Consider the following 14003-nt stretch of genomic DNA (forward strand, 5'->3'; position numbering starts at 1 on the left):
CCTCAGGGAGCTCTGGCACTTTCCCTCTGGGGTTTTTCTGCCATCCCATGGCCAAGCCCCAGTGCCCGGAGAGCAGACTGACAACCAGATGGTTCCAGCTGGCCACCGTACTATTAGTTTTTCTTTCATAAGAGAGCTTCAGACTGGGTTGCTAGAGCAGTGCTGACATTCTGATTGGGGTCACTAACACTTACACTCACAGAAGACATAAGAAAACTCAGGGCTTTGGACAACTGACCGTCCACTGCCCATCTCTGGATCTGAGCCGCGTTTCTGGGCCTGTCCAGAGGCGCTTGAGTGTCCGTGCTCCAACTGTGGAGCCACCTCTGCTCTTGCGCACCCGAGGGCGTTGACAATGGCTGCAGGAATCCTTCATCTCTGACTCTTGCTGCTAGCACCAAGGGCAGCTGCCGACTCCTTTTGCGGGAGAGGTACAGCATATCTGGGAGTCCTCAGGACTGACCAGGCCGGTCACCTCCAGGAGCCTTTGAGATCACTGCTGCACAGTGTAACAGGTCTTCTGATCAGTGTCCTTTCTTTCCTCTGACTGATACGATGACATTACGCTCTCCCAGGTAGATCTTACAGGCTGCCCAAAGATGGACGGCTGTTCCTCGAGTCAATGGACCTGTGCTCTTCCCATGAGGCCCACAAGCTCCTCTTCCATCCTCGTTGCGAGTGGTGGCATGGAAGTTCAGAGTGCGTTCAGTGTTAGAAAAGATGACATTCTAGGAACGCAGTGATTGTGGCCTAAAGAGGTCAAAAGAAGTCATGAGCTGAGTATGAGCTGCTTTACATTTAAGGCACAAAATTCTGAACAGTAAATCTAACGTGAGTGGAAAATGAATTATTAGTCACATTTTCCTGCATCCCCTGGACAAGACTTGCATTGGTGGCCTTCATCAATGATGACTATCTCTGAGAGTGACAACATCGGTGAGGACCCCTGGAAGCCAGGATGACAGGCAGCGTGATGGCTGATGCCCCGTTAGGGGTGACGACGCACCCAGCACGGAAGAACTGATTTAGGGAAATCAGGAACAAAAATCCCTATCTTCTTTTGATACAAATAGCTTGAGAAAACGATGACATTTGAGTAATAACTGCCTTGCTACCTTTTGCTTGCAGTGGGAGACAGAAATTAGCCCGGAACAGCATAGGTAACAAGAAGGAGCATGAAGAGAGAGCTCCTTGATCCAAATAGGAACAGATGGGCCCTGGATCCTATGGAGAATCTTTCGTTCACTGAGTGGATAGAAAACAATTACGAGTATCTCAACTTCACCCGTTTTCTAAACCATCAGTCAATCTTCTTTCATGGGCAGTGAACTTTGTAATACATTTTTAATCAAAATTTTCACATAGACAGGACCCCTCCAAATATTCTACCTACAGACTTACATATTCTAGGGGAAGCCCTCCCACCCCTGTCTTGCCTGACACTTTGTAGTAACTTCCTAATTGAGCCCTCTATTTTTAAAAAGTCTCTACCCTTCTAGTGCATCTTCTAAACTGCCAGAGAGTGCTCTTTCTAAAATGCAAAGCCAGACAAGTTTATCCTGCTTACAGTTCTTCGGTATCCAGGAAACCCTATTGAACTTTCTTGGCTTGGCACATAGTTCCCGTCATAATCCAGCCCTTCTTTATCTCTCTTAGCCCCATCTCCTTGTAATATCCCAATAGCTCCTCAATGTTCTAGCCACCCAACTGTCAACTTTCAAGATCCTCGGTGCTCTTAAATGCTCTACCCTTTCTTGGGATTTCTTCACCATGAGTCACCTTCCTAAATGGTTCCTACATGTCTGGCAAGACTCACTCAGGGTCTCACCCCAACCACCTCCCTGAATGTCTCCTTCCTCCTCCGCCTCTCCCAGGCTGAAGGCACGCATGGGGGCCAGTGCAGCTAGAGAGTAGTGGAGGGGGCGGACGATGGGTAGAGCTGAGGTCAGAGGGTGTGCAGCACAGTTCACAGAAGTCCTCAGAGGATTCTATTCTGAGAAACACGCGAAGCCATCAGTTGCCCACCCCTCCACCAGTGAACCGCACCTCCCGATAGTCACATCCTTAAGAAGTCTCTCCCCACTCTAAATGGAGGCTAGCTGTATAACTCAGTTTAACCCAACACAACAAAGCGGAAGTGACACTGTGCTAGCTCCGCACTGAAGCCATCAATGAGAAGACATGGAAACTTCCGCTTTTGTGCTCTGCGAATCCCCGGGCCCCATGTAAGATGTTCAGCTGCCTGCTGGAGAGACTGTGTGCAAAGGCCATATGACAAACGGAGAGGCCTCAGACTATATGGTGAGAGGGAGCGAGCCATCGGTAGCCCATCTGAGTCCAGCTTCCAGCTGTCCCTGCTAAGGGACCAGGCATGCGAATGAAGTAGCTTGGGTATTCTGGCTCTACCCATGGGTAAAGGTCCTGTGAGACAGTCACTGGAGCCCCAGTCAATCTGCACAATCGTACAAAAACAATAAAAAGCTCATACCAAGCCGCTAAGTTAACTGGTATCTGGACTGGGACTCAAAGGTGAGAATGTGTCTTGGCATCAAGAAAGATAACACAATGTTGGGTAGGGGATGTACCATCAGCAAACTCCACACCTGGCATCACAAAGCAGGGCTCAGAGACCCAGTGGGCAGCTAGAGTGCATGCCAGGCATCTGACAAGCCTGGACTCACGCCCACTGCTGACCTAACCCTACCTTCCCACTCCCTGTCACGCTCACCCTATCAGTTTCACACCTGACCAAGAGAGACGAGGCATCAGACAAGCTCAGTGTGACCTCTACCCGCAGCTGTGCCAGGCAGGAAGGCACAGTGACCAGCCAGCTGGCAAGGAGAGGACAGGAAGCTGAAGCCTGATGAGACGTTGTAACAGAAATGGCAGGAGCTGACTATCAGTGAGTCCTTTGCTCTTCCGGCCAAGGGCACAGATTCCAGCTCAGCTAATCTGGCTGTATTCCAGAGCCACCAACAAAACCTCTAATCCCAGCCAGCTGTCCAAACTGGTCTCCCTCCATTAGTCTCGGCAAAGAAGGACAAGATACCATGTCTAACTCACAGGATTTCTCAGGAAAATGCTGTGTTGTGAGTGAGTCCATGTAACAGTGGCATTATCAAAAAAAAATAACTGGGTTCTGCCCTTCATCCGCTCATCTTCTTCCTTCCTACATCCCAGGCTAAAGCTGTTCCTCTAGTTGAATTCCTTATATTTATTGACAGGATCACCAGTCTCCACCCAGGCCCTCAGCCTTAAACTTTGACGTTATTTTGAAGTCTCTCTTCTTTCCACCTCCCTCACTCAATCTACACCCTGATATCACTTCTGCCCATCTCTTGGATCACTCTTTTTATTCCTATAGTTCTAGGTTAGGTCTTGTAACTTACGCGAAGGGTTCCAAGAGCTTCCTAGTTGGCATTGCAGCTTCTACTTTTTTCTTCCCTCCATCTTTTATATCTTTGCAAGAATCATCTTTCTAAAATATGTTCTCAGCATGTCATCTTCCAGCTCACAATCCATCAGTGATTCTCTAATTCATGCAACAGGGCTGCAAACTCAAATGCCTTCAGGTGGTCTGAGTGTAAGGCGTGACTGAATGTTTAGGATGGCAGGGAGCTGCACAGGCCTGCCGGCAGGTGGAGGGGATGGATCCTGCTAAAGACATTTACATCCCCCACTTTCAGAACTGCTGTCCTCACCAAAGGAAACGCAAAATTTCTCAAAATAAAGGCCAGACCCTTCAGTCTGATTTTCGAAGGTTTCTATGAGTAGATTCCAACCGACTTTTCTGGGCTTGGAGCACAGCTGTCAGATGTGGTGCGCACATGGCACGTGGTACATCTCCCATCCCTGGCCCGCGGTGGGTACTGCCGCTGGCCACGGTTTTCTTCCTGCTGGGCTCAGGTTCAAGCCTAGGATCCTCTTCAACCCACCACTTCGGAGAGCAACTATGAGTCAGCAGGGCTTAGTGTGCTGGCGAAAGCCTACTTGCCCCTGTGTGCAACTCATGTCCGGTCAATTCCAGCTTGAGCTGAATCCCCACACTCACCGTACCTTACTCACTGTGCAGACTAGAGGATCTGAAAACAGCTAAATGACCTGTTCAGCTGTTTTTCTCCAGCCCACACTCTGGTTTACCTCAGAGGCGGACATGCTCTAGGCTCAATCCCGTTTCAGGTGAGCCGCCCACTGGTCACTGTGGGTCGTTACAGGAGACAGGTCCTGATCCTGGTAATGTGCTCCAGAGAGAGGCTTAGACGAGGGTCCCATCTCAGCAAAAGCAGACATCTCAGAACCTCTCCCATTCCTATGCTATGCAGTGGCAACTGACCTCAGAGAGACCCAACCCTGTTGATACAGCTGTTTTAGATAGACTTACTCATAGCAACCGGAGAAGGCAATGGCAACCCACTCCAGTGTTCTTGCCTGGAGAATCCCAGGGACGGGGGAGCCTGGTGGGCTGCCGTCTACGGGGTCGCACAGAGGCGGACACGACTGAAGTGACTTAGCAGCAGCAGCAGCACTCATAGCAACGCTGGTCCGCAGGACCAGTGTCCACAGGCCATACTCTGTTCATAGGTCGTTTGTTCATGGTGTGTACACAGATTCACTCTCCCTGGAAGCATCATAATCTAGGTCACGTGTTGGATTTAGCTCAGTGGTACGTGTGGCTTGTCGGAGGTACTTGTGGGGCAGTGTCCATACAGAGTCCGAGATTTCCCCACTGAAGAGTCTGTTCTTTCCACTCTGTAACACTTGCTTCTATCACTTGGGGTCTGCTTCCCCTTTTCCTATTTAACTGGGGTCTGCACGTTTCAAAGAGCACAATTTTCCTCTTTGCTTGGCAAGATGTCTATACTTTCTTCTAAAGCAGTTGACTTTACTGTCTGTTCTACAGGAGAAAGTAAGACAGATGTTAGTAATATCACACAGATGAACTAAAAAAGCCCCAGGGAGAGGAAGTAGGAGAAGAACAATTTATTTTACAACATACTTAATGGAGCTAGTTTGTCTTCATTTATGATTCTCTTGAGAGGCCTTCAGCCTGGTACCTGCTGTGATGGACGTCACACTTGCTCCATATGGATACTGTGCCCTAACAACAGGCTTGCAAACAGCCAAGTTGGAGTCCTGCCTCACATGTCACCCTAAATGCTACTCCGGTTGCCCACGCGGGCAAATTTGCCTCCAACAAAGCCTTAAAGTTATTGGGTCCCTGGGACAACCACAGCCAACAGCACAGCAGATTTGAGAGCGACTATGCAGTGTGTAGTATGCCGGTCCAGCTGAAGCTGGGGACCAGGACTGCCATTCTCCCCATGGAGACAGAAGTGTCTTTTGTCTCTTCAAAGTTCCTGTTTTTTATTTCTCATGTTTTTTTTAATTTAGGAATAAACTCTGATATGGATTTAATGCATGCATCCCCCTTCCCACCTCTCTTTATATGTTGAGGCCATAATCTTTAATTAGTACCTGGAGGTGGGACCTGTGGGAGACATTAGGTCATGTGGGTGGAGCCCTCATGAATGGAGTTAGTACCCTTCCGAGAAGAGCTGTGAGAAAGATGACCTCTCTTTTCCCATGTGAGGACACAGCAGAAGATGACCATTTGTGAGGCAGGAGGTCTGCCCTTATGAGACACTGAACCTTTCTCTTGGACTTCCCTGTCTCCAGAACTGTGAGAAATATATGTCTGTAGTTTATAAGCCACTCAGTCTATTGTAATTTTTATAGAAGCTGGAGCTAAGACAAACTCCCGTAAGAATTAGTTAAATTTGAAGAGAAGGAAAAGAGGTAAAATCCATGCTAAGGATCACTTGCCAAAGTACGTCTCCCAGGAATAGTGATTACTTCCATCTTTTCCATCTATACAAAAAGCGGAAGGCAGCATTATATGGTGAGAATTCCTCCCCCCACAAAGCCCCATGGAATAGCAAATTTTTAAAGTTGAGGTTTTATTGCTAATAAAGACACTGTAACAGGGTGGGGGGATTCCTAGAGAATGCAGAACTTGACTGCTGGAGAAATGAACCTGCAAAACCACATAAGTTTCAAAAGCTTGTTCATCACAGAAAATTCGCCTCAAATGTGATGACAGGGTTCATGCAGGCCTGGGTAGGTAGGCCTCCCATCTGCTTCCTGCCCTGGTTCAGGGGACACACACTGTCCCCTGGGCCTGGGGCCAAGTAGACAGTATCCTTTAGCCTTGAGATGTCTACTGCAGATGGAGTTGCATTTTATGAAAACTCATGAAGAATTTAAAAATAATTTTTAGTAGCCATTTTCCCAATTGATATAATTACTTTTTTGTAGAGAGGAAAATGTAATTTTACCAAATGGAGACACTGTGTCATCCTTAGTCCCACCTACCAACCCTCACAATTCTTTGTTTGATCACCAATAGGGTGACTCTGGGCTTCCCTCATGGCTCAGTAGGTAAAGAATCCGCCTGCAGTGCAGGAGACCCAGGTTCGATCCCTGGGTTGGGAAGATCCCCTGGAGAAGGAAATGGCAACCCACTCAATATTCTTGCCTGGGGAATCAGATGGACAGAGGAGCCTGGAAAGTGCAGTCCATGGGGTCACAAGAGTCGGACACAACTTAGCGACTGAAGAGAGAGAGAGGGTGACTCCAGATTAACACAGCATTCCACCCTGTAAGAAGTTATGCCTGAAACAGCCTCCCAGCTGAGTCTGTAGATGAGGGGTGATGACAGTGACGGTAAAGGGAGACGGGGACCTGCGATGCTTAACAAACCGTCTGCAAAATAGCAAACTAGGAACTTTGGCTTAAAGAAGACACACCCGGTCTTCCTATGCGATGCTGCATTGCCAAGGTATCCATTGGAGGACAGCGAACGGTGGCCGGTTGGAGGGTCTCTTAAGTATAATACTGTTGTACAATTAGACCGGTTCCGTAAGGGACAAGGGAAGTGGGTAGAAGTAGCATATGTGTTGCCCTTTTTCTCTCTGCGAACTATGCCAGACTTATGTCCTAAGGGTATAGATTTGAGCGTGAAACCTTCAGCTCCCTCCTGTCCTCCTACTTGGTCCCCGTACCCAGGGCTCCAAGCTGAGCAAACTGAAAACCAGAGAATCCCCCTTAGAAGGGTTGCCTCTGTCTCAGTGGAAATCCAAACTGAGATTCAAACTGCGCACATGGAGGTCCAAACAACTCCTGCCTCAGTATGACCTCAGACTACTCTGGTTTCAGTAGAAACTCAGACCATCGAAGTAAGAGATGAGATGGAGGACAGGAGACAAAGAGAAAAAGAAAAAGAAAAACAGGTTTCTCCAGTCTATCCCTGGGATCATGTGTGCAGAGCAGCCAGAGAGACTGAGGAACAGCCACACAAGCTGTTTCTTCTTCATGAAACACCCACCGGGAGAAATAATCTGTCTATGAGAGTTAATAAGCCTTTTTCTTATCAAGAAATACAAAGAATCAAGGAGGATCTGGGAGACTATTTGGAGGACCCAGAAAAATATATTAGAGCTTTTAAAGGTGTTACTCTGCTTTATGACCTTACTTGGAAGGATCTGATGTATATTTTAGGACAAACGCTGACTCCGGACTCAAAGACTCGAGTTTTGGGACAAGCAGTTGCTTATGGAGATGAATGGCTTGGTAATGAATCAGTAGAGAAGAGGGAGGATGAGATAGCTTCCCTCCCCACTGGGAATCAGGCGGTCCCAACTATAGAACCAGACTGGGACTACAACACGGCTAAAGGAAGATGGGATCAGAGTCATTTTGTCAGATATACTCTTGAAGGACTCAGGCAGGCACGTTCTAAGCCTTTAAACTATAGCAAATTGGCAGACATAGAACAGGAGGAGAAGGAAGCTCCTGGTAAATTCCTAGGTAGACTAAGAGAAGCCCTTCTCAGATTCACTGAGATTGATCCCGAAAGTGAAGAAGGAAAAGTGATCTTAAAAGATAGATTTCTTAAACAGCCAGAGAAAAATGCCCAGAGGGACCCAGGTGAAAAGGGATGGGCTTGCTATTACTGTGGAAAGGAGGGGCACCGCAAGCGGGATTGCTCTCAGGCATCTAAGCAGCCCCGGTTCTATGTCCGGTCTGCAAAGGACCACACTGGAAGAGACACTGCCCTCAGAGGCGTAGGTCTCCGGGGTCAGACTCTCAAGACAATCAGGACTGAAGGTGCCCAGGGGTCCCCACACAAGCTCCCGTCCTAATTATACCTGAGGAACCCTGGGTATAAATAATTGTGGGAGGGCAATCTGTCGATTTCCTTTTAGATACTGGGGCAACTTACTCTGTGCTTACTGAAGCCCCTGGCCCACTTTCTTCCCAATCTGCTTCCGTAATGGGACTGTCTGGACGAGCCAAAAGGTATTCTTTATCTTGCAACTGGGATTCTGTGCTATTTTCACACGAGTTTCTGATCATGCCAGACTCTCCCTCACCCCTTTTGGAGAGGGATATATTGGAAGGAATGATGCTAAAGCTGAAACTCCAGTACTTTGGCTACCTCATGCGAAGATTCGACTCATTGGAAAAGACTTTGATGCTGGGAGGGATTGGGGGCAGGAGGAGAAGGGGACGACCGAGGATGAGATGGCTGGATGGCATCACCGACTCGATGGACGTGAGTCTGAGTGAACTCCGGGAGTTGGTGATGGACAGGGAGGCCTGGCGTGCTGCGATTCATGGGGTCGCAAAGAGTCGGACACGACTGAGTGACTGGACTGAACTGAACTGAACTGAATTATACTCTCTGATAGAATTATGTCCCTTTCTGAATCATTGTAGAGATTTTAGGCTTTTTCCATAGTTAAAATTTTATTAGGAAATAGGAATACTCAGACTAAAAAAAAATCACAAGATATGATGAAAATTTAATTAGGAGAAAGCCTCGAGAGAAGGCCATGACAAATAATGGCGTACAAACTTTCTCTCACGGCATCACTAGTCGATCAGGAGGCTTCTAGTTTTCTCAAAACCATGTTTTACTTTCCTCATTGCTCAACTTATTTCTCAGCAAACATTTAAGATTTTTTAATTCATTACCTTATACAAAGTTAACATCTTCTGTGCTTTGTCTTTTTTCTCCCTCTAAAGATGCTGCTTTAAATGGCAGGCCAGGGTGTAGGGTGTTTGATGTTCTCTGAGTTACCACGAGTTCTGGGCTGTAAATAAATCATGAATGTACCACATCAATCATGAATTATTCATTTTTGCTTGTACTTTCTATAGAACACTATGCATCAAAATTGAATCCAAAGCACTGAAATTTTAGGTGGTTAAGATCATTAAAATAGCTGGTTATTCAGCCTTGCAAAAAGATTTTTTTAAAAAAATCTATGTCTATATAAAAATTCTTACCAGCTGCAAAAAGTACAGTCCTCTCTGCACTCACCAACACCACAGCGATGCATTAGGCCACGAAGGACACAAGGGGCTTAAAAACAGTGTCAATGTCATGAGGTACATATTTCAATTTTTTAAATTAAAAATAGTATTTTCCCATTATGTGCATCCTTTTAAGCCTTTGGGCTTGCAGCCCAATTACATGGTTGTCTAATAGGATATTTTCTCCTCTTTCACAAATGGAGCACAGTCTGTCCCCAACTTACTAAAGACCCAACTTAGAAGTTCCAAAGCTTTATTCAGAAGTTGTTTGCTTGGAACAGATCGAACACATTTCTCAGAGAAACAAGGTGAGTGGTTCTGTCCCCATGCAATTTCATAGCCTGCTAACTCACAGGATTCTAGAAATATGGACCTAATGATAATCTAGAAAGTGATCGACAGATGGAAACACATTTCTATGGAAAATTGCCCATAATTGAACTTGGGATGGGAAGAACAGAGGTCCTGTCATTTCTCCTTTGCTCCTGCCTTCCTCAGCTGGTAGCCACATAGGCCCGAGGCTGCTCCAGCCAGGCACAGGCTGGGAGAAAGGCAAAATGGCAAAAAGAGGGTTACTGTGTTTGGAGGACAGACTGTTAATTCTAGAATAATTAAATTCTTTTAATTAAAATTTAATGTTCATATGTGTTTCATGCGTGTGTGTACATACCAATGTGTATTTTCCAGCAAGACAGTTTTATCCTTTTGTTAGATTCTTAGAAGGATTCCAGACCTCAGACCTTAAAAAAAAAAAAAATCACGAATCACTGCTTTGGCAGATATAAACAAAGAATGGAATGAGGTTCTCGCCAGCATAGCCCCTCAGCACTGCTCTTCCATCCTGAGCGATCACCCAGTGGAAAGGCTGACAGATAACTCCTTCCCTGAGTGCCCACGTGTGCTCCATCCCCACTCCCAACAAACCTGGGTGTCCCAGACCTGTCCCACAAAGCATCTTGCAGCCCTACTCCCCCAGGTCCAATTACTAAAGAGCTAATGCCTGGCCCAGCAGGGGACTCCAGGGACCATTGCCTGTTTTCACTAGCTCATGCCTTGGCCTTGCTAAGTCACTTCAGCCATGTCAGACTCTTTGCAACCCTCTGGACTGTAGTCCACCAGGTTCCCATGTGCATGGAATTCTCCAGGCAAGAATACTGGAGTGGGTAGCCATTTGCTTCTCCAGGAGATCTTCCCAACTCGAGGACTGAACCAGCAACTCTTGTGTCTCCTGCATGGGCAGGCAGGTTCTTGACCATTAGCACCACCTGGGAAGCCCTGGTTAAATATTTTAATGTCAACCCTGGCTCTTCCACTGTATTCCACTGTATTGACTTGGAATAAACTACTTATCAGCTTCAATTTCCTTCTTGGTGAAATGAGGGATGAAAATAATACCTAGCTTGCTGATACTATGTGGAGAAGGCAATGGCACCCCACTCCAGTACTCTTGCCTGGAAAATCCCATGGACGGAGGAGCCTGGTAGGCTGCAGTCCATGGGGTTGCTAAGAGTTGGACATGACTGAGTGACTTCCCTTTCACTTTTCACTTTCACGCACTGGAGAAGGAAACGGCACCCCACTCCAGTGTTCTTGCCTGGAGAATCCCAGGGACGGGGGAGCCTGGTGGGCTGCCGTCTATGGGGTCACACAGAGTCGGACACGACTGAAGCAACTTAGCAGCAGCAGCTGATACTATGGTGTGAGAATTCAGAGTATAAATTAAGTGCCTGGCATAGAGAAGGTGCTCAAGAAATGGTAGCACTTAATGAGAGAATCCTTGCAATATACTTGTGTGCTTAGTTACTCAGTCATGTCCTGCTCTGTGCAACCCCACGGACTGTAGCCCGCCAGGCTCCTTTGTCCATGGAATTCTCCAGGCAAGAATACTGGAGTGGGTTGCCATGCCCTCTTCCAGGGGATTTTCTCAACGCAGGGATTGAACCCAGGTCTCCCTCATTGCAGGCGGATTCTTTACTGCCTGAACCACCAGGGAAGCACTGGGCAAACTGTAAGTGTTCCAGAAAGATGAAGTACCATCACCCCCTTACTGTTCAGTGGCTATTATTATTGACATCCTCTAGAAAACCCTTCACTAACTGAGAGATGAAAACTAATGACCTTGATCTACTAACTCAAAAATTCTGCGACTTTATTGCAGACATGTTTCCACGCCTCTGGTATCAGAAATTGATGTTCCATCAGTGATGCCCTTCAGAAGGAAATATTCTCTGAAGACTGTGACCTATGCTTTTGCATTGTTAATAATTTCATGTACATTGCACCTTAGGCAGGGTCAGCCAATTAGAAGGCTTATGAATATTGTCCGTGCTCCAAGAGTGCAGGTTTGGGAATACCCTGATTGTGTCCAGATGGTTTTGGCTATTATGTGGAATGCTTTAGCTGATGAACTATGTCATTAATATTGAATCAGGAAATTTTCAGCCAGGAAAAAGAGGATTCAAATCCTTCTTTGCATAGCTTTGTAATTTGCATACCCCATTCTGGGCCCTTCTTTAGAAACTGGAATAAGCTTGTTCTCTAACCCAACCCATATGCTTGGTGACGTTCCCACTGGTGTGACTCCCATACACTGGCCAGCAGTGTTCCTGTGTCAGCATCTACATTTCCTGATGGAACAACTGCCTCCATTTAGGTGCCCTGTTCTTTATATCTGCCCCCAAATAAATTCTATATAATTTCATATCAAGAAAGCCCTAATAACCTTTCACAGCCTAAGTAAGAACCCTAAACAAACTCTTTTCTCCTTTGTGATAGGGTTCAAGACACACAACCCCAATATATAACACCTGGACATAGCATATATTTTTAAGCTAAAGGAATTTGAGATATGGCATGTGCAAGACTTTCTGACCTTCCTCTGAAGAAAGACTTTCTGACCTTCCTCTGAAGCTGGACATACAACTCAATATGAGAGATGCCCTCTCCAAACTCAGAGGAAAGGAACATCCTCATCTCTAAGACACAAAGCAGAGTCTGAATGAACAGGCCATGCTGTTTCCCCAGGTTTACTACACTTATCAGCTCATACTTTTTTTGACTGTCACATTTTCCGCACCGCTCTACTCTCTTCATGAAACCTAGCATAAAAGCAACTGTGAGGGTGTGTGTGCGAGAGAAGGGAGTGAGCTTGCAACTGTGAGAGACAGCTTGCATGAGGACAATAGAAACTGAGTGTGTGTGAGAGACGAGGACAGAAACAGAAAGGCAGGAAAGAAGGAAGGAGAAGGGAAGAGACACGGTTCCTATAGTGTCTAGTATTAGAACAGAAGCAGCAGGCCATAACGTCAGAGTCAAGTGCCCAGGCTGGGACTCTCGATTCCTCTGCCCTGCAGGGTCCCCGCTGATGAAGGCTGAAGTGCAATGCCATCTGGGCAGCAAGCCTGGACTCAGGCCTACGGGGACATTCTGGAATGCTCTCACCAGGCTTCAGCGCGGGAGGGGCAGCTTGGTGAGCAAACGCTTCTTTCATGGGATCACCATCAGAGTGATGCCAAGAAGCTGATTTGGGAAGGCACCAATTTTTTTATATGGACAAGAGTTTCCCTGGTGGTTCGGACAGTAACTAATCCACCTGCAACGTGGGAGACCTGGGTTCAGTCTCTGGGCTGGAAAGATGCCCTGGAGGAGGGCATGGCAACCCACTGAGTGACTAAGCACAGCACACAGCACAGGGCTCCCCCCACACTTGAAGTGGATTACCCTTTAGTTCTGCTCTTTCAGGACCACATTATTCCCAAGAAAGAAGGCAGGCAGAGCAAAGTCTTACTAGGTAGGGGAAGGAGTCATTGAAATAAAGGAACCATATTTCCCAGAGGATACTGTCAGACTTGGAAATTGTATCACAAGTTTGGGGCCAAAAGTATTCTTAAATTTTGCAGGAAAAAATACCTGAGTTGTGTAGTAAATCTTGGAGCAACACTGGTTAGAGTGTAACTCATTTAGAGAGTCATGAGAGACAAATTGCAAAATTTCCCTAAAAATGGAAACTTTATTAAAGACTCTGATTAACTGAATAAACTATGATCTCAACGGGTCAGAAGTGGGAAAGTAGAAAACCAAAGAAAATGAAGAAAAAAGAGAATAAGGAGCTAGTAGAGGGACAAAGCATACCTGCATTTTGGGAAGACAGGCTGTCAGGAAGCACCGGAAGTTAAAACTGGGGGCTCTGGGGGTTCTGTTTCAGGAACAGCCCTGAGCCTTAGGTGTCTTCAGAACGCCTGTGCCAAGCAGGACAGTGTGGCCGACAGGGGGCATCTCAGACTTGAGAGGCGGGAGCTCGTTGGAAATGCAAACTCCAGGGTCCCAAGGCTGTGGCCCTGATCCGCAGTCTCCTGTGAGACCCAGGCGTGTACATGCCCTCCAGCTGATTCTGATAAACATGGGCCATGGGCCGTACTCCAGGAAACACAGATACAGTCAAGGCTCTTTTTTAACAATGAAAAGAAAAACATGTTACAAATGCAAACAAAAGCACTTCCTCCAGGTCACAAGGTGAACTTCCTGGCCCTTTCAGGGCCTGAATCTAGGTCCCACCCCAACAGGAGCCCAGCCGTCCCTGTGACCTCTCCTTCTATGGGCTCCCCAAGTCCACAAGCCGCTGAGAT

The 14003-nt window shown here is 46.8% G+C and overlaps 1 long non-coding RNA gene across 1 annotated transcript; it reads right to left on the reverse strand.

The window, feature by feature from the left end:
* Nucleotides 1-13724, reverse strand: LOC138437206 (uncharacterized). The gene is made up of 4 exons (XR_011255822.1): nt 13510-13724; nt 10049-10118; nt 9037-9155; nt 1-750 (listed from the first exon to the last, which is right to left on the reverse strand). It is a non-coding gene; the product is annotated as an uncharacterized lncRNA (long non-coding RNA).
* Between the last annotated feature and the right edge of the window lie 279 nt (nt 13725-14003).

Source organism: Ovis canadensis, chromosome 3 (genome assembly GCF_042477335.2).
Source record: "Ovis canadensis isolate MfBH-ARS-UI-01 breed Bighorn chromosome 3, ARS-UI_OviCan_v2, whole genome shotgun sequence".
Lineage (NCBI taxonomy): Eukaryota > Metazoa > Chordata > Mammalia > Artiodactyla > Bovidae > Ovis > Ovis canadensis.